We start from the raw sequence: 18,406 nt of genomic DNA, 5'->3' as shown, positions 1-18,406 counted from the left end.
AAATTCATCTATGTTAATTATAGATCAATAAAAATGATTAACAAAATTTTAAAAACTTAAAAAAAAATCTTATGCATTCAAACAAAGCTTTGGTCCCCTGTCATGTCCCACACTCTTCTCTTCCTCCTTCCAAATACTCTTCACGGAAAAAAAGGACAGCAACTCAAGAGTAGACAGGCACAGCCTGCCACCCACACTGCTCCCCCCGCCCCAACCAAAAGAAAAACCCAAACCAAACAGGAAACAATAGGGCAAAGGAAGGTGAAGCCCTCAAGGGGTCCTCAGACAACCTCTTCTCTCTCCTTCAGAGGTGGTCTGTGCCCACTCTCCAGAGACAGGCTCCGAGCCACTCACCTGGGCGGTTGCCAGCCTACCCAGGTGGAGACAGAAGGCCTCAGTCTGTTGTGCTGTCAGTCTAGCCCCTGGAACAAACAGGAAATTCATTTGGAGGGAGGAGGAGGGAGTATGAAAGGGTCAGGTTCGTTCCGTCCTTCTTTATACAGAGAAGGAAAACATCATACATACAGGTAACCGTAATAATTCAAATTTTTAAAAAAATTTATTGGGGTGACAATTGTTAGTAAAGTTACATAGGTTTCAGGTGTATAATTCTGTATTACATCATCTATAAATCCCATTGTGTGTTCATCACCCAGAGTCAGTTCTCCTTCCATCACCATGTATTTGATCCATCTTATCCTTATCTCCCACCCCCTCCCCCCTTACCCTCTGGTAACCGTAATAATTCAAATTTGCTCAAACTTCAACTCAGGCTGCCATCCCACCTGCCTGGTGCTAGGGGTAGCCCAGATTCCACATTTCAGCTGGATCTATGCCCATGTGGAAGTGAGTGGTTGAGTATGTGACATTTTGTCCTAATTTTAATTCTCTTTTGGAGAAGAGAGCAATATGAGCCCTAGAAGAAAAACAGTTTCCTTCTCTAAATCTAAGGGGAAATGGAGTTGGCCTTCAATATCCTGCAGGAGAAGACCCAGAGATCCACATACACACCCCACCCACCCCTCAAACTCCCCGCCCCGGGTTCATGAGTGCCATGAACTGAAGTGTGGAGACTGGGTGGTCAGCTAGGCTGCCTCAAGAGCTGCATGACTTGTTCTTGTTAAACACGTGCCTCAGCAGAATCACAAATTCTACGTGTCCTCGACCTTCCCAGATTCCAGGCAAGTAGTAGTGAAAACAGTGTACGTAAAACCCAGAACACCAAGGCCCAAGAACTAGACTGTCAGAGCTAGAAGGAACCTCAGAACCCATCCACCTCTCATTTTCCAAGAGAATGCATCCCACAAAAAAGATAGGCTTTCTAACACACAGGAGGATTCTTCACACCTAGAAGAATCACGTCTGCTTTGTTGCACTGATTCTATACCCACAGGCATCTTATGTATCTACTCCTGGGAGGAAAATGTTTTTAGGCAGCAAACAAATAGGTTGGAGATGCTAAGGAGAGGGAAGAGCAGGAACGGGAACCAAATGACAGCATCCTAAGGTGCTGCTCTCCCCCTCTCTTCCCCTCTGCCTTGGGCGGCTCCTCTCCAGGTCACAGCATCTGCGGGAACATTTGTCTCCACCTCTGGAAGGAAGCTCTGAACTCATAAAAAAGAAGAGATCAGATGTGTGCTTACCCGAGGTGGGAGGAGTTGGGGGAAGGTGGTCAAAAGGTGCAAACTTCAGGCATGAGATAAGTACTAGGGATGCAATGTGCAGCACGATGGCTGTAGCTAACACTGCTGTGTGATATACGGGAAAGCTGTTAGGGGAGGAAATCCAAAGAGTTCTTCTCACAAGGAGAAAAAATATACTTTTGTTTGCTTTTCCCTTTTATTGTCTTTACATGAGATGATGAATGTTAACTGAATTTATTGCAATTATTTCATAATATATATAAATCAAACCATTATGCTGTATACCTTAAACTTATACAAGTGATGTATGTCAATTATATCTCAATAAAACTGGAAGTATATATGTATATACATATATATGTATGTGTGTGTGTGTGTGTGTGTGTGTATATATATATATATATATATATATATATATATATGTAAAACAAACAAACAAAAATGTTAAAGGGGAAAAAAGACCCCTAGAATGTGAGTCAAGAGGCCAAAGTTTCAGGCCCTGTCACTAACTAGCAGTGGGACCTTGAGCAGCTTGCTTGACCTCTCTGGTCTTCACTTTCCTATTGCCAAAGTGAAGGGGTTGGGCTTGACGACTCCTGAGTGCCCTTTCATCCTAGGACTATAGCATCGGGGCAGGCCAGTGAGAGAAGAGACTGGAGACAAGCTGGTCTTCGTGTGTCCCTCACATCACACCCAGAAGTGCGACTCCACCAGCCTGACTTCACAAATAGTCACCAGGAACCGTAGGCCGGTATTCTAGCTGGGAAGGGGTGAGGCAGAAGACTGCACTAAGCCCAGTAGCACCACCACCCTCCGCGTGGGGAACACCAGAGAGGGGACAGCCAAGGGGTACAAGGAGTCCAGCTCCTTCTGGGGGCTGCTGGCCGTTCATGCATAATGAATGAGGCCAGCCATTCTGTCTGCACCAAAGCCTCCGAAACGCCTGTACACTCAGGAAGGGATTACTCCACTTGAGCAAAAACCTGTGATGTGCCTTTCACTGCTTTCCCCCTGCTATGATTAGCCAGTCAAGCATTCTTGGCAACATAAACAGGTGATTAACAGGCAGGTTTGGGAAGAACCTGGGAGCAGGAGCGGGAATGGTACACTGTGTGCCCAGCTGCAGCTTCCTCCCCTCCCCTCCTCCGAGCGCTGTCACAGGGACAGCACATCCACTTTCCCCTCTCATCCACAACGCTGTGATCCCTTCGGATAAAGACTTCCCCTAGAGGAGGAGGCAGAGGATCATGATGATGGTGGGAACCTCATTTATTCAGCAACAACAAGATGAACCTGGCATGAGAAATCAGACTCAGAACTGAAGCTGGCAAAACATCTGACGGGGCATTGGCAGCCAGAGACCACACGGGTCACGTAGAGGTGCAAATGGCAGAGAACCCCATTCAGCATCGCACTTCCTCGTGTCGTCGGGCCTTTTCTCTGAGGACAGCTCATTTCACCCAGTCATAACACAGGTTTTACCAAAAAGCCCAGAGCTGGGAAATGGGGCTTTTTATGTCTTGTCCTCCAGACTGTAGGTATTTTTATGGGAAGAGGCCTTCTTTTCTGGGCAAATATTTTTATGGGGTGTTTTTGACGTGAGTGGCCCAGAAAGCAAGGGGAGGAGGAGATTTCGTTTTAAAAGAGGATAGGGATTCTAAGAATGGAACGGGGAAGGGCCAGATGGGGGCAGACAGGCTCCCCTGTCATCCCAGCAGATCAAGACACCTGCTCCAAGAAGTCAACTCAATCAAGAGACTCAAAGGTTGGGCTAGAATTTACAGATGTTCATTTTCCAGCTTCAGCAGAGACAATACAGTTTTGGGACAATTTTTCTCTAGAATAAAAAAATCTCAGAGTTGGAAGGGCATATTAGCCCAAATGCTTATCTAATGTCAAACGCCCTTCTACAATATCTCCAGCAAGTGTTAACCCATTATTTGCATCATCACTTCTGGGAAAGGAAACTTATTATCTGTCCTTTCCACTTTGGAGAAGATCTTATCATTGAAGGCTCCACCCAGAAACTGAGCTGAAATTTGCTTTTCAGAAATGTCGACCCATTTTTCATCATTCCATATGACGTAAACCTACTACTTCTTAGGTCACCGATAATCTTCAAAAAATTTCTGAGAACGGTTCTTGTGCTTTCCCTTTCCAGGTTTAGCAATCCCGAAATTATCATACAAAAGCCCTCCCCATCCTAGCTGTGTTCCTCTGGACACAGGCCAGCTGGTTTTTCACCAGGAGTTCTCTAGTAGGTGAACAAGCAGGAAAAGGACAGTCTAGACACAGGAGGCCAAGTTAAAATGTGGAGCCAAGGGGTAGTAGGGTGTGCCCTGAGGAAAGGCAAACTGTTCTGTGCAACAGAAAGAATGAACAGCTTTGCAAAGGCCAGATCGCACGGAGTAGTTTGGACGTTCAAGTACAGGAGGACAATGAGACAGCTCCAAAGCATAAAGAGTCCTTGATAAATATGAATCTGGAAAGAAGGCTCTAGTGTGGCACCCTTCAGAGCTCTGGCCTTTAGCCTGTTCTGTTCAACTTTTATATTACTGACTTGATTAGACAAAGATGACATACCTGGTGATAAAATTAGTAGAAGACACAATGTGTGGATGACTTAATCTCAAGCCAGATGCCTCAAACAGCATGAATGACTCTAACCTGAGGTAACACAATAGGGAAATATGTGAGTTGTACAAGAACAAGATGGAGGAATGCTTGGCCTGGCAATACTCTATGTACAAAGGGTCAGATTTGGGTGGCAAACATCACTGGTCCACAGTGTGAGGTGGCCACACTGAGAAAATAGTAATGATGGCCATAGACTGTTCAGCAAGAGGCGTAATGGTCTTGTCCTCTTCTATCACGCTCACACCACAGAAGCAATGTTCACTTTTGTAAAGAATTTAAAGATAAACATCAGCTGGCATGTGTCCAGAGGAAAACCACCAGGATGCGGAGGTCTGTTGTTTGATAATTTGGGGGTTGCTCAACCTGGAAAGAGAAAATATAAGAACCGTCCTCAACAATTTTGAAGGTTCTTGGTGACACAACAATTTGATTTATGTCATAAGGACTAATGAAACATGGGCAGACATTTCTGAAAAGCAAACTTCAGCTCAGTTTCTGGGTGGAGCCTCCAATGATAAAATCTTCTCCAAAGTGGAAAGGGCAAATATTAATAGTACGTTTCCTCTCCCAGAGGTAACAATGCAGATAATAAGCGAACACTGGCTGGAGATAGTTATCAAGTCTCAGCTCCAAATTTCACCTACCCACGAAGCCGTCCTCTGCTCCATAGGCAGAATTATGTGTTCCCAGAGCAACCTCAACTACAGTACCCAACATACTGAGTTGCAACTGCCTGTCACCAAAAGACCAGGGGCCACGAACAGGTAGTAAGCACGTTGTCTGTGGTGTGCTACCCTCTCCTACCCTCATGGAACACTGTGCAAATCAGTCCGAGTCCAGATGAAGCTTCCAAATTCTTCCCAACACCTAACCCTCTAGGTACCAAATAATTGATTAGATCTGACACTGAAGTGAAAACCCTGTACTATTTTATAATTTCCTTAAGGGAAGAAACTATGCCTCATTTATCTTTGTATTGCTAGGTTTATAGCAAAGTATCTGGCATAAAATAGATGCAATAATGTCTGTTGGATGAAAGACTTGTTTACCAGAGATCTAGCACCGAGAAAATGAATTTTCCCATGTATGTCTAAGATCCCCATACACAAAATCATTCTGGTAGGGGCAAGGGCTGGTCCTTTGCATTAACTGTGATTAACATTAGAGGATAGTAATAACTGATCACTACTTAAGAACTTTCTCCACCTTATTCTGAATAGAGGTCCCTGAGAAGGCTGGCCTGACTGGTCTCGGTATTCATAGCCCTTATTTGATACACATACTAGGCCTGGAACCAATTTGATTGCTTTCCCAGCCTTATGCATCCTACACATCCATTAGCTGATAGTAATTTTAGGAGGTCTGAATGCCAGGGTTGAAAATGGGTCTGCCAAAGTTTTATCTACTAGAAATCTGTATTACGAAGATTGCTTCCGCATGGACCACTCTTCAGAGACAGTCACTTGAACCAAAAGGAAAAATTCCTAAAGAGACTCATTTATTATCACACTCCAGTGTTGTTAAAGATAGCCCCTGGGACAAGTCTAGGGCAGCTATACTTAGGGAAAAGTCAACTTAGGGCCGGCATCATCACCGGCTATTATTAATCATTTAGTATTAGCCCTTCTTTGTGCATCTCTACCTACAGAATAGATATTTCAGATCTTAAATTTCATCTAATCTGCAATGTTACTCTTGCAGAGTCACAATGTGCACAGAACAAAACTTGTAAACGAGGAGGGTAAGAAAGTTCAGATAAATCAAAGTTGCCTTGCTTTTCATGAATACCTTTCAGAGACCGCTTTAGAAATCCTAGGACCATCTTCAAACCACATTCTGGGATTTTGTGAAGGTGCTTTGTAAATTGGAAGTGGTTAGTAGTACTTGGCTAAAGGTGGGTGATCAATGAATGTTTATTGGATAGGAGGGATGGAGAATATGTGGTGTGCAACTTTGTTTATGGAGTAGCTAGAAAACCAGGCATACTATCTCTTGATTCAACTTCCTAGAAACCAGAAAGAACCTAGCATAACCAACAAGAGAACCGACACCTCAAACAAAGCTCAAATTAAATCATCAGTACATTTACTGGGCTCAAATTCTTTACAGGAAGGTATCTTCTAAAGACACAATTTAAAAAGATTATCAAGGAAGACTTGGATTTAGCCATCAGGTCTCATTACAGTTACTGATTTGGACATACTTGCATACAGCGGGACTTCCACAGAAGTACATAGGACCACACAGTGCGGTCCTCTCTGCTCAGAGGGGAGCCCAGGGTTTTCCCACCTGGGAAACTATTACCCCGTTAGCTTCTAAAAATATTACCACTCATCTCAAGCTAGAGAAAGACCCAGGAAAAACATAATTTTGGCTATTAGAACTTACTAGATTTTGTTCTGAGTAAAGGGCTCTAATATTTTCCTGCTTACTAATTTCTTGGCATCATTACTAATAATAGCCAAACCTTATGAAGCTCTTACTTTGGACTAGGGACCGTTCTCAGTGTTACACAAGCATCATCACATTTAACCCTTAGAAGAACTTTTGTTGTCATTACCATTATTACCCACATTTCAGCGATGAGAAAATAGGCATCAAGAGGTTAGGTAATTTCTTGGGTCACCCAGGAGACGTGACAGATTCTGAATTCACACCCAGCACCATGTCTTCCCAATGACCAGAGCCCTCTATGAAAGGAGTATGGTCCATACCAGCTCCATAAAGGAAATCCTCACTCCCCTAACCCTAACTGTTGGGCATCCCTACCCCACCCCACTACTGCAATTAAAAAAAAAAAAATTCTACTTCAACTTTCCTGTCAACAAAGTAGGTAACACTACCTTTACCTTCTATGTTGATCTCGTATTCTTTCTCCCCACAACTCCTAAGTTAACATTCCCCCAAGTCTGTTCCAAGGGTGGTTCTGTGGTGAATTAAGTTATAAAAAGGGTGACTTAAACAGCTAAACAACACTTCTTTGCTGTGAGACTTCTCAAGGTCATTATTTATTGGTGTGCATCATACATCTTCAGGCCAAGATATCATATGTTGTGCTCTGTAAATGTATCTACTAGAGAACCTTTTCTCCCCGCCCAGGCTACCTGGAGGTACCACAGAATACACGTAAAAAACGCTGTCAATAAGGGAGGAGGTCCCCATGTCTGTGGTCTTAGCTCTCATCTTAGACCACAGAGCATCTCCCTAGTTGCCTCAAGTTCTCTCTAAATTATACACAGGCTTCAATTTCTATCTCAGAGCCTCGCTCCCTCTCACAAACCTTATCCCTTCAGCATCACCACAATAAAGCACATCACCCATGATGGGAGCAAGAGTTCATTTTTTTCTTTTTCTTTTTTTTTTCCTTTATGTATTCATGTTATAATTTTCTGGGCAATTTTAATTCCAAGAAATAGTTACCACTCCAGACAAGATTCCTTTCACCAGATAATAAGAACTCAGTAATCTGTTTGGGTTTCCTTTCTTGCCTTCCTTATTACCAAGAGGAAATTGAATGAATGAATGAATGAATAATTATATATATATATAAAAAATAAATAATGCAAGCGAGCTGATGTTTCTGCTCCACTGTAAGGCCTGACTCATTCTAAATTTGTGGCTTCGATTTCTCCCTCTGATGGTTTATTTCCTTTTAAATTAAATTGTCCTTTCAATGTAAGTTTTAATATTTTAGATTGTCAACCTCTTTAGAGAAGGAATGAATGAAATCACAAGTGAAGTTATCTACCAAATGAACGTGGAGGACCTGGGATGTTGCAGGTTTCACACCCAGTGGTGATTAGGCAGAGTGTGGTGTCCGCCCCCATGGAGCTCCTGTAGTCTTGTCGGGGACACTGATGAGAAGTAAACCCATGACTATGCAATAGTAACAAATGACGAGAAACAATGAGAGAGAGAGAGTCGGTCAATGAGAATGGTGACTGGGGTGGGGAGGGCTCTACCTTTAGATGGCATGATAGAAGGATAAAGGATGAAGAAGGCTAGTGCTGACAAACCAAAGCAGGCAGAGGCCAGGCCCACAGAGTCCCCTCAGCCAAGCCACAGGAAAGATTTCAGTCCTCAGCCTATAAGCAAATGGCAGCCATTAACGAATTTTAAACAATGAAGGCTCACGATCAGATTTCTGTTTTTGAAAAAAAAATGTGTGTGTGTGTGATATTCCAGCTACAATGTAGAGAACAGATTAGAAGAGGGCAGAGAAAATGTACAGAGACAGTGACGAGGCTGCTACAAGCTGCATGGCTTGAAACTGTTAGATAAATAACATGTCTAATCAGCTCCTCTTTGCCAAGGAATGGTAATGTGATGGTGTCTGCAAAGCCAAAGGGAAATGCGGGCACATAAGCAGCTTGAGAATGTGCAGGTATGTTTGGGAATCAAGCATTTGCAAGCCTGCTACATGAGTCCTATAAAGTTCTGTGAAGATCCCTTCCTCTCCCTGGTTCCCCACAGGGAGTCTCTGCTATGTAGTCCACGTCAGCAGTGGAAGACAGAGAGGGCATTTGTGAGTCCCTGAGCCTATGCTCTCCAGGGCAAAGCAGGGTAAGGAAGCAGAGGCAAAGGGGAAACAGGTGGCAGGGAATTTAGCGAGAGGCCAGAAAGGTCCTTGAAGGCAAGCAGCAGGGAAGCACTCTGCAGCTCGGGAGGGATGGTTCTGTGGTGAAAATCCAGGCTCAAAGGTAAGAAAGGCTTTGCACTCGCCCAAAGGCTGCCTGGAAAGCCACACCTGCGGACAGTCCTCCTGTACCTCTACAAGGACAGTCTTTGACTGACACGTTCTTACTAAATTCATCAGAGTTTACAGACTTTGACAGCACACATCCAAGGGTACCACTCTCATTCTTTTAATGTTTCCCTGCCCCCACTCCTGCAAAGTTTCTCATAAAATTGTCCTGAATATAGGAGCAGATAAGTTTTCTTCTTTGACTTGGAAGTCTACATCTTCCCTGAAAATAAATAGACTCTATGTTTTCTCTAGAAATAGTAAAGAAAAATATAGCGGTCTCCTCTGGCCTGCAGTAAGAGAAAATGCTATTTACTGAGTCTCCAGCCATGTCACGTCAGGAATTCTGTTGTCTTCCACACACTCCCACCCCATATTTAGGGTGAGCAGTCGCTCCTCACCCTAACTCCCTCCAAGGCCAGTTCTTTCGGCGTAACTTCACAAAAGAAGGAAGGAAAAAAAATTACAAGTTACCACGTCATTTACTCTTTCCACATGCCAGACTGTACACTCCTGCCTCATACACATTGCCACTAAATTATAACAATAACATCAGGTAGCGTGTATTATTATCCCCATCCTACTGATGAGGAAACTGAGATTTAGGTGAAGCAATCTGCCCTACTTACACACTGAGTGGCAGAGCCAGAATTTGAATCCACGCTAATCTTGTTCCAGAGGCCAAATTTTCAACCATTTAAATTCCACCCAGAGGAATGTAACTCTCCTCCCAGGGGAATTTTTTTTTTTTTTTTTTTTTAACTTTGGGCAAACCTATTTACTCTTTAGGTGTTGGTGGCTGAATAAGAACAGGACTAGAAATCATTGCTCTTTTCCCTACATCCAACACCCAAAGGAAAATGATCCTGCTTCACTAAAAAATCGAAAGCTGGAGGCCTGCACTAGAGAAGTCAGCACGAATCCTTGCATGCACTCATTTTCTAAGAAAATTTTTTCAGAAGAAAAAAACAATGCTATTTTCATTGCAGAAAAGAGGCATTGCTTTCTTCGCCAAAGTTAGCTATTTACTTTTTTCTGGCAGCCTCACTGACAAGTAAGAGTGAAATACACAAGATTCTCACTGGATGAGCTACGTAGTCCTTCACTTGGTGTATTTTGGTTTAATGGGTGAGGCTGTTGCAACGTGACCTCATTTTCTGTACAGCCAACCTAAACTAAAGCCTTGAGAGTGCAAAAGGGAGGAAGAAAGAAAAAGAGAGAGAAAGAAAAGAAACAAAAGAAAGAGCCGACATAAACACATGGCGTTTCCCCCCTCAACCACCACCCTTCTCTCTCATGGAAACCGTTTCCAATTGGTTTCATCATTGCATTGAGTCATCTGGGCTAACACTCAGACCATTTCTCAAATTCACCAAGCCCCTTACACACAGGAAAATGAGGCATTTAAGAAAATGTCCCTCCTCCCCACATAATCTCTTTCTCTTTGGGCAGTTGGATGGAGGTGGCTTGAGAGAGGAGGGAAGAAATTCTGGAAATCACAGTTGATGAACTGCAAACGTGTGCACGAGATGCACAGGGTGGGAGGGAGTGAAAAATGAAATTCCTCTGTGAAAATAATGCACATGTCCCAGGGAAATGAGCCACACATTTTTTATAAATCAAGAGACCAGTGCTTTCTTTATGTGTGCGCCAAACAGCATTCCTGGGTAACAGTCCCATATCTCATGAGGTGTGAGCCACTTCACTCCATCTTATTAGAAACATTCAAAACAAGGCAAGTATTTTGAAACCCATAAAATTTATGGAATTCTAAGCACACCAAAGACAGAATGGACGAGGGACTCTTCTGTTTAACTGGTTTTAATTTATATTCACTTTAGCAGTTTAACCCACCTTTAAAATCCAACCAAGATTTGAAAACATTAATAACTATAAACCTTTTTTTTAAAAAAAAAACGGTCTCCCACTTTCTCAACAACTCTAAAACTCACTTGCTTAAAGCTTCTATAACACAAGAAAAATGAATCCCAGAGTCCCTAGAAAACTGGCTATAACCTTTGTCACTCACCTGATTACTTACCCACCACACAGGCCATTTGAAAGGGAAGAGAGGTCTCCATCTGGTGGGTAGTGCAGTCACCAGCCTAAATAGTCCCTAGAAATTCTCGACAGCAATTAATGAGGAGAGAAGTGATCAAGCAAGCCTATTTATCCTGAAGCCCGAGTCAATTAGAGCCCGGTGGCAAGCCGAACACATTCTTCCAAAGAACCAGGCCAAATACCACGCTAAACGTATGAGCACACAGTTTTAAGTAACTTAGAAGAATTTCATTTTTCCACTTACCTAAGGTAAGACCCCAAAGGAAAACTCAATTTAAATGTTTACTCTTTTAATTTAGCAGCACTTATACATGGCATACCAGGTAGAGTTTCATTAAAAAAAAAAGTCGAAACAACATAAACCATGGCCACTGCCCTCCAGGATCTTACTTAGGGCTCAAAATTTCACACGATAATATTAGCAAACATTTCCAGAGCACTTACGACGTGCCAAGCATTGTGCATATCATCTCATTTAATCTTCCCAACAATCCCATACGGAAGATACTATTTGTATTCTTTTTTGCCTTTTTGCGGTGAGGAAACCAAAGCTAGAAAGGTGAAGTAACTTGCCCAAGAATGCCCAGAGAGTGGCAGCGCTAGGATTGACACATAGCCTGTCTAATTCCAAAGCCTCCCTGGGAAACTTAACCACACTTCAGATAGTAAGACCTGGAGGCTTTCCACGGTAAGGTCAATAAAAGCTAACACAGAGAGCTTAATTTGCTCTAGGCATAGTTGTAAGTCCCTGGCATAAATTCATTCATTTGCTGTTTATAATAACCTGTAATGTAAGTACTATGATTATCCCCAATTTTATAGGTGAGGAAACTGAGGCACAGAGAGGTTGAGCTTCTAGCCCAGGGTCACACCCTTCATAAGTAATGGAGTCTGAATTCAAACCCAGGCAGTCAGCTCCAGACTATTCTCTTGGCCGCTCTACTGTCCATCTACCTAAGCATGGTGACCCGAAGACAGCCAACAAATTCTGGTTCCATTAATAGGATAACAACAGAGTTCAGAATCATAAGAGAAATGTTCCACTATACTTCGTGCTCATCTGACTATACCTGGGGCATTTCCTTCAGGTATTTTTACAGTATTTTAAGAAAAACACTGACAAATTGGAACTTGTCCAGCAAAGAGCAAGAAGGGGAGAAAACAGGGAAACAATGATGCCCTAAGAGTATGGAGTAATCGGAGCTTTGGGGCTATTTGGCCTGGAAAGAACATTTCGAGAGCACACATGTACCATCTTCCTAAAATGTCGAGAGGATTCTAGCCACCCTAAGAAGATGTGGGAGCAGCCCTAGGATCTAAGCAGTTCACCATTCATTTGTTCATCAATTTTTACTGAGTAGCTAGTATGCGTCAAATGAAGGAAATGCTCCCTAGCCTAGTAACTCTTACATTTCGGAAGTGGAAGATCTGCTCACTCCTCAGTAAGATCCAGCAGAGGCAAGAAGAACAGAGAGCAGAGATGATTTCTGCCCTAGGTGGGACACGGGACACATGCCCTCTGAGACTCTGCTCTGATCCATTTATCCTGTCTTGCACTACCAATATCAAAACATTCCATAAAAGTCCTCACAAATTACAAGTCTGAATCATCTTTAAGAGGCCAAATGAAGCAGCCCCCCAAAGAAGAAGAAGGTTTTCAGTGGGCTTACATTGAGACTCTGACAAGTGTGAACTCAAGTAAACACACCACACTTTGAAAACAAGCCAAAGGACTAGTTGTGTTCTAAAACAAGAGAGCAATTATGAAGGGAAAATGCAATTTCTCTCCTCTACTTCCTTCTCCTCAAATTCTTCTTTTGTTGATAAATTTATTAGCATATCTCATTAACGATTATTTTGTGCCTAGGGTATGTGTCATCTGTTTTTTTATGGTTTTTACACTGAGCAAGAAACTGGCATTAGCATCCTGGAACCCCGTGAATCACAGAACCAGCTCCTAACACATCAGCCCTGGGCCCAGTTTGCAGCAGCAGCAGGCACTCACCGTGGGTCCCTCCAGCAAAATGTTTTCCAATTTCTAAGGAGAAGTTTCTGAGGTCAAGATTTACAAACACATTCCAGAATATGAGCACTTCCAAGTGGGAAAAAAATCAAAACCACAGCAATGGTTTTAAATTTAAGACAATACTTCCCATGAACAACTACATTCTTTGTTAAAATGAAGATGCATGTGTATTTTTAGTATTACTATTAGTATGATTTTTTAAAACTGTATTTATTTATTTGAACAATGTATTATTTGGTAAAAGACATAATAAAAATCTTATGCTATTTCAAGGCATTCTTCTAGATAGGATAATTAATTTCCCCACAAATTAAAGAATATTTTTCTTGAACCAATTCTGAGACTTTTTAATACTTTTTGTCTCCATCAATGGGACTGAGAGATTTGCATGAATCAGTCTAAAACAACTGAAATTTGCCAGCAAAAAGGATGATAACAGGATTCTACCATATATCCGGAAAAGGCTTTGACCTGGTTCTGCTCACTTCCTCTGATGGTTTCTCAATACAGGTGTTTTTGTTTTGTTAAAAGAATGGTTTGGAGGAGTGAGAGTGGGGAATAGAGTGAGAAGAGAAACAAGATCTCCCAACAAAAAGTATCTTACTCTGTAGTTTACAATACCATTTGAAAGAGAAGCACCATTTAGCAGTAGCTGGAATCACTCAAACAGAGGCATCCAAACTCCACCCTGAATCTAGGAGCAAAGCTCCAGTGAAGGGCGAAAGTCTCCATGCAGCACTGATGACCTCAGAACTAAGGGCAAAGAGAAATGGTAACAGGATTTGGTGAAGGCAGCTCAGTGTGTCTCTCCCATCACTTACCATGATCTCCAATTCCAATTGAGAGAGACTGAGAGAGAATACTTCTCTATAGGAATACTGTCTCCATAAAACTAAAATCATAAATATACCCTGAGAATCTTGGGAATGTAAGTGACTTCTCAAATCATCTTCTCCCACCATTTTACTAGCTTTCTTTGGGTTTGGGAAGCCAAAAGAGATACAAGAATACAACATATTTTTACTACTGTAGGATTTGAAGAGGCCAAAGGATTATAACTAGCAAAGTAAGAAGACAATATGTCTCCATTCGCACCACTAATGAAGGGAAGAAGTGAAAGACAAATAATGAACAATCCAATGATAAAATTAGACTGTCTTCAAGAAGCCACACTAACTGATAATGGGAGAGAAGATCAAGACAGGCTGGGTAGCCTTGGGCAAATCTGGGATGAATTTGATGGGGTGATGTGTGTGTCTATAAATATACCCTCAAGTGAGCATCAACTATATGTGAGGCACTACATTATCCACTTGTATTAGCTCTGCTAAACCTTTCAACAGCATTGCCCTTTAAATATTACCACCCCCGTGTTACAGATAAGTTACAGTTCTTACCTGGCCAAACATTTGGAAAAGTAGGGAGCTGGGACTTGGGCCTGATGTGTATGGCTCCAACATCTATATTCTTTCCACTATGCTTTGATGCTTCCCATTTTTAAGAGACAATTCTCACAGTGGATAACCCACAAAGAAGAGGATCAAAAGCTGATGTGTACAGCATTGCACACTAGACACATAAGTATGCAAATTTACCAGAAAAGGGGGATAGTTAGCTGTTTACTGATGGGACCGGATATAGACCACCCTGGTATAATATAAAACATATTTACCGTGACTTTCTTCCCAGATGTGTATGTTGACAGTTTCTGTTGAAACCGGGCAGTTTGTTTCTATTTCTCCCCCAAGTTTAATACAGAGGATTTTGCAAAGCCACATTTCAGGTTAGATCTTACACTTTGCCAAACACAGGGTAAGACCAGTGTCTAATCTTGACAGCGTCTCATTAGTGTAAATTAGTGACTCAGTATTAAAACTAGAAAACAAGCTGCTAAGAGACCCCAGCTAAGACAAGTTTCATTAAAACAATGAAACAATGACTTAATACGGGCTGTGCCCAGTTTCAGAAAGCTTCAAGCTCCCTAATCATTTTCTGGATGGTTTCCATTCCAACCAGTTTCCATGTTGGTGTAAATCCATCAATCTCCAGTGAGGATGTGCATGGGAAAATGAACATAATATTAAGTCCACAGAGACCTTGTTGCAATGTCAAACTCGAGTGATGTCAGTTTAAATTACAGCTAAAAGAAAAAAAAAAAGGCACCATAAAGATAAATGGAGCCTGTCTGGTTGCCTAGAGCAAATTTTCTACCAAGTTGGGTAGAGGAACCGGTTTCCATTTGCCTAGCAGTTTTCACACTGCTCGCAGTTTCCAAGAAGGCACTTGGCAGTGATAGAATGCTCAACAAGGCAGTTAACACGACTGACTGAACGCTGGGGACTCCGGAGTACATCCGCTCCCAGTGGTCCGCCGGAAATGATCATTTATACCAATTAATGAAGTCCTTGCTCATAGGATCCTCTATTTATTCCCAGTAGACTAGAAACCCACAAGCTTTTATTAAAGACCTCGTTAATTTCCTAAGTGTGCAGCCCCAGCTTTTTCTACAAGGACCCCTTCTGTTATTTTACCATGGGTGCCAGGTTTCAAGCCTACCACGGGCTTATTACAATGACCAGAACTATCAACTTCTCTTAGAGTTTGAAATACTAAAAACAGTGCATAGACCCCATGTCTACTTTAGTCCAGAGACATCAGTTTGGAAAACAATTAGATTGTGTGAAACAGGAAGCAATAATAATAGATAATGCATCACATGTATTGAGTGCTTACTATTGATGCCAGGCATTGTGCTAAGTGCATTATTTACAGTATCCAATTTGATCCCCACCACAACCTTGAGAGGTGGGCTCCGAAATTATCTGCCTCACAGGAAGATTCAGAAAAATTAAGTTATTTGCCCAAAGCCACCAAACTAGCACCAGAGCAAAAATTTGAACCCCTCACCGTCTGGCTTCAAAGCCACTGCTCTTCTCCACTCCACTGTTTCCCCTGCCTCTCACTCCAGGTACCTCCATTTCTTAGTCCTTCCCTTTCGCTTTGGAAAATAGCATACGCATTGTACCTACTTTGGAAACTTTCAGAAAGCTTCACGTTATCATCTTACTACCTCAACACCCCCCATCCTCAGTCTACACCATGATACTGCTCATTCTTATATTATAGGAGAGCGGGGAAGAGAGGGAGACGGAGCTAGCACACTAGCTATCTACATCAGAAGCATTCAAACGCAAGTGCAAAAGCATTCCCCAATAAACAAAGGTGCTGGCTCTTTCAGTCACCATTTACTTGTACCTAACTTCTTCCGCTCAAAGTAAAAATGTAGGGATCTAACTCCTGGATGTCCCAGAGCCCCTCCAATATTTCCTTCTACATTCTCTTCTTTGAACTTGCAAGGCAAGGAGACTTCACTCTGATAGATAATGCCTCTAGGTTTCTGATGGAAGCACCCAGACAGCCTTGCACGATGAACTCTGGGCAGTTCCCTCTCACTACCAGCCCTCATTCTTCCTCTCACCAGAAAGAGAAAAGAAAATGCCTGGGTTAGGTGAGAGTGGCAGCTTCCTCTCGATGCTCGGAGTTTAAACCACAGTTCTATAAGAATAGCTAAATGACTACATGCAGATAGAATTAGTTTGGGAAGCATATGTGAATAATACAATGATGTGTGTAGAGAGGAGAACTGGGCAGAGCAGAATACCAAATGATATCTACATTCCAGTTTCAACCATCCCCTTAAGGACAATGGATAGGGATTATTAATGATCCCAAAAAATATATTAAAAGTTTGATTTGTACAATTGGTGAGCCCACACACATTTTTCCTTGTGTTTTGAGTTCAGTTTCTGTTATAATATTTGTGCAATAAATAATAATTTCAAAAGCATATTATATGCAGAGTGTATAATTATGTGATACAAGTATAAACAAATTAGCTTTATAACATGTCAGCCAAGCATTAACCATTTAGAAAATTCTGAGTTAGGACGCCTACCGGGGGTTGCTCACTTACCTCTCTCCCTCAAAAGGAACTACGTCCAGTTGCAACATTCCTTCTGATCCTGGTCCAAATCTTATGGACAGCACACTACCTCTTCAGGAATCTAACAAATGTTCTATGATAACGCAATGAGGTCTTCCATAAGGGCTGTTTTCTTATTCAGAGAGAGACCAGCAAAATTACAGCTACAGTGAATACAAGTTAGGTCCCTAACAACCCAACACCACAGAGCTAATTTCTGTACTGGAAAACAAACAATAACAACAACAACAACAACAAAATATGGGGAAGAGCAAGATTCGGCTCAGAGAGTGGAAAGAGGAAAGATCAGTGTGAGTCAGATTTGTGGTGAGAGCCTCCTTTTTATACTTGTTCTGGAACACGCAAGCCGCTTCTTAGCAGGCCTGACAAGAGACAGTAAGGTGTGCCCTATCTCAAGGACCTGACAGGCTGGCATAAAGGCACACAGGCTGGACACAGGGCCAAAATTAGCCCAGGCAAAGTGAGTTGCATGAATACTGGACGCGCGCCAGTGTTTTCAGGCTCCCCAAGGAGAGAGGTATCTTTGATAAATTAAAATTCTGGGTTATCGGAAGTTCCAAATAACCCATAATAATCACAACCATCATTATCGTAGTCAAGGGCTTGCCATGCACAAACCCCAGGTTGTGATCCTGCTCTAATGTCTCCAGGTTTTCATTGTTCTGAGAAACAACTAGAACTAGGATCTGGGCAGCTTTTCCAAAACACCTATGATCATACAGTGGATAGAGGGTCATTTCCATTAATGCGTAGACTTCAACGCAGCCAGATCATGTGCCTCTGCGATCATGCAAGTGATGCTGTTTTATAGAGGGTTGTGGGGGACGACAAAGGAAAACATAAGAAACACACAATTCTTGGCCATTTGGATTCATACTAAGGTTAAAGTAGCATGGTCATTTGACTCACATACTGCAAATAAAACTGATGCAAAATGAGTGCTTATTTGCTAACAACAAAAAGGCGTAAAAATATATAACAAGTCTTGAATACAATGTCTTCTCTGTTCCCATCACCACATTCCCAAATTCTACTCATCTTCCCACACTCAGCTCAGATATGCGTCTCTCATGACCCTCCAGGTTCTCTCTCTGACACTTTCGCTTCTGTCCCCACCACCCTGTGGGTGGTGACTGCCTCCTCTGACCTCGCACAGGAGTTTACCTGTAGCTGGCCAATTATAATAAGATCATAAGATCGGCCATTTATCTGCACCAGGCCCTTTTCACAGCTTTTTTCAAATCTGGAAAGCAACCATTCCGGGAACAGAATTCACAATTTAAAGATTTAGA

General features: G+C 42.3%; 1 protein-coding gene across 3 annotated transcripts in view; it reads right to left on the bottom strand.

Annotated features, from left to right (window-relative positions):
- The window catches only part of ROR1 (receptor tyrosine kinase like orphan receptor 1), a 368,707-nt gene that overhangs the window by 258,550 nt on the left and 91,751 nt on the right, over positions 1–18,406 (bottom strand). The window contains exon 1 of one of the 3 annotated variants that reach the window (XM_019731600.2): positions 17,085–17,296. The exons of the other annotated variants lie outside the window; for them this stretch is intronic. The gene's annotated coding sequence lies outside the window, so the exon portion shown is untranslated. Of the gene's footprint in view, positions 1–17,084; positions 17,297–18,406 lie in introns of those variants that run through there. 3 annotated transcript variants of the gene reach the window in all.

This window comes from Rhinolophus sinicus, linkage group LG06 (genome assembly GCF_036562045.2).
Source record: "Rhinolophus sinicus isolate RSC01 linkage group LG06, ASM3656204v1, whole genome shotgun sequence".
NCBI classification, from domain to species: domain Eukaryota; kingdom Metazoa; phylum Chordata; class Mammalia; order Chiroptera; family Rhinolophidae; genus Rhinolophus; species Rhinolophus sinicus.
This window is presented reverse-complemented; position numbering and strand designations above follow the sequence as displayed.